Source organism: Arachis hypogaea, chromosome 6, assembly GCF_003086295.3.
Source record: "Arachis hypogaea cultivar Tifrunner chromosome 6, arahy.Tifrunner.gnm2.J5K5, whole genome shotgun sequence".
Classification (NCBI taxonomy): Eukaryota; Viridiplantae; Streptophyta; class Magnoliopsida; order Fabales; family Fabaceae; genus Arachis; species Arachis hypogaea.
This window is the reverse complement of record NC_092041.1, coordinates 86,302,354-86,305,367: the sequence shown is the minus strand read 5'-3', so window position 1 is coordinate 86,305,367 and position 3,014 is coordinate 86,302,354. Positions and strand designations below refer to the sequence as shown.

Here is a 3,014-nt window from a genome sequence, read left to right as displayed (position 1 = left end):
TTAAATTTTAATTTTAATCTTATCTTATCTCTAATTTTCGAAAATTACTAACACCTTTTTTCAAAATTATTTTCGAAATTCTCTATCTCTTTTCTTATTCTATTTAATTATTTATTTACTAACACTTCTCTTCACCTCTCTTCATCTAAAAATCCAAACTCAATCTATCCCTTGTGTTTGGATTCTTCACTTTTCTTTCTTCTATCCCCTTCTTTTTCTACTAACATAAAGGAATCTCTATACTGTGACATAGAGGATTCCTCTTTCTTTTCTTGTTTTCTTCTTTTTCACATGAGCAGGAACAAGGACCAAAGCACTCTTGTTGAAGCTGATCCTGAACCTGAAAGGACTTTGAAGAGGAAACTAAGAGAAGCTAAATTACAACAATCCAGAAGTAACCTTTCAGAAATTTTCGAACAAGAGAAGGAGATGGCAGCCGAACCCAATAATGATAATGCAAGAAGGATGCTTAGTGACTTTACCAAACTCATGTCCAAATTTGATGGAAGAAGCATCTCCATTCCTGCCATTGGAGCAAATAATTTTGAGTTGAAACCTCAGCTAGTTGCCTTAATGCAACAAAACTGCAAGTTCTATGGACTTCCATCTGAAGATCCTTATCAGTTTTTAACTGAGTTCTTGCAGATCTGTGAGACTGTTAAGACAAATGGAGTAGATCCTGAAGTCTACAGGCTCATGCTTTTCCCTTTTGCTGTAAGAGACAGAGCTAGAATATGGTTGGATTCACAACCTAAGGATAGCCTGGACTCCTGGGATAAGCTGGTCACGGCCTTCTTGGATAAATTCTTTCCTCCTCAAAAGCTGAGCAAGCTTAGAGTGGATGTTCAGACCTTCAAACAAAAAGATGGTGAATCCCTCTATGAAGCTTGGGAAAGATACAAGCAGTTGACCAAAATATGTCCACCTGACATGTTTTCAGAATGGACCATATTAGATATATTCTATTATGGTCTATCTGAGTTTTCAAAAATGTCATTAGACCATTCTACAGGTGGATCCATTCACCTAAAGAAAACACCTGCAGAAGCTCAAGAACTCATTGACATGGTTGCAAATAACCAATTCATGTACACTTCTGAGAGGAATTCCGTGAATAATGGGACACCTCAGAGGAAGGGAGTTCTTGAAATTAATGCTCTGAATACCATATTGGCTCAGAACAAAGTGTTGACTCAGCAAGTCAACATGATCTTTCAAAGTCTGAATGGATGGCAAAATGCATCCAACAGTACTAAAGAGGCAGCTTCTGAAGAAGCTTATGATCCTGAGAACCCTGCAATGGCAGAGGTTAATTACATGGGTGAACCTTATGGAAACACCTATAATTCATCATGGAGAAATCATCCAAATTTCTCATGGAAGGATCAACAAAAGCCTCAACAAGGCTTTAACAATGGTGGACGCAATAGGCTGAGCAATAACAAGCCTTTTCCATCATCTTCTCAGCAATAGACAGAGAATTCTGAACAAAACACTTCTAATTTAGCCAATCTAGTTTCTAATCTGTCAAAAGCCACTTTCAGTTTCATGAGTGAAACAAGATCCTCCATCAGAAATCTAGAGGCACAAGTGGGCCAGCTGAGTAAGAAAGTCATTGAAACTCCTCCCAGTATTCTCCCAAGGAATACAGAAGAGAATCCAAAAGGAGAGTGCAAGGCCATTGATGTGATCAATATGGCCGAATGCACAACGGAGGAGAAGGACGAAAATCCTAGTGAGGTAGACCTCCTGGGACGTCTCTCAAGCAAGAGGGAGTTTCCTATTAAGGATCCAAAGGAATCTGAGGCTCATATAGAGACCATAGAGATTCCATTAAATCTTCTTCTGCCATTCATGAGCTCTGAAGACTATTCTTCCTCTGAAGAGGATAAAGATGTGACTGGAGAGCAAGTTGCTCAATATTTAGGAGCTATCATGAAGCTGAATGCCAAGTTGTTTGGTAATGAGACTTGGGAAAGTGAACCTCCCTTGCTCATTGATGAACTAGACACCTGGATTCAGAAAATTTTACCTCAAAAGAGACAAGATCCTGGCAAGTTCTTAATACCTTGTACCATAGGCACATTGACCTTTGAAAAAGCTCTATGTGATCTGGGGTCAGGGATAAATCTTATGCCACTCTCTGTAATGGAGAAGCTGGGGATCATTGAGGTATAACCTGCCTTGTTCTCATTACAATTGGCAGACAAGTCATTGAGACAAGCTTATGGAATAGTAGAGGACGTGTTAGTAAAGGTTGAAGGCCTTTACATCCCTGCTGATTTCATAATCTTAGACACTAGGAAGGAAGAGGATGAGTATATCATCCTTGGAAGACCTTTCCTAGCCACAGCAGGAGCTGTGATAGATGTCAACAGAGGTGAATTAGTCCTTCAATTGAATGGGAACTACCTTGTGTTTAAGGCACATGGCCATCCCTCTGTGATAAAGGAGAGTAAGCATGAAGAGCTTCTCTCAGTTCAGAGTCAAGAAGAGCCCCCACAGTCAAACTCTAAGTTTGGTGTTGGGAGGCCACAACCAAACACTAAGTTTGGTGTTAAGACCCCATATCCAAACTCTAAGTTTGGTGTTGGGACTATACAACATTGACCTGATCAACTTGTGGCTCCATGAGGGCCCACTGTCAAGCAAATGACACTAAAAGAGCGCTTGTTGGGAGGCAACCCAATTATTATTTATCTAATTTTATTTTTATTTTATTGTTATTTTGTGTTTTATTAGGTACATGATCATGTGGAGTCACGAAAAAAATATAAAAATTAAAAATAGAATAAAAAATAGCAGAAGAAAAATCACACCCTGGAGGAAGGACAGACTGGCGTTCAACGCCAGTAAGGAGCATCTGGCTGGCGTTCAACGCCAGAACAGAGCATGAATCTGGCGCTGAACGCCAGAAACAAGCAACATTCTGGCGTTTGAACGCCAGGAATGTGCCTTGAGGAAAGCTGGCGCTGAACGCCAGTAACAAGCATGAAACTGGCGTTCAACGCCAG

General features: G+C 40.1%; 1 non-coding gene across 1 annotated transcript; it reads right to left on the bottom strand.

Moving 5' to 3' along the window:
- Positions 1–828: 828 nt before the first annotated feature.
- Positions 829–932, bottom strand: LOC112699656 (small nucleolar RNA R71). The gene has a single exon (XR_003152601.1). It is a non-coding gene; the product is annotated as a small nucleolar RNA R71 (small nucleolar RNA).
- Positions 933–3,014: the final 2,082 nt, after the last annotated feature.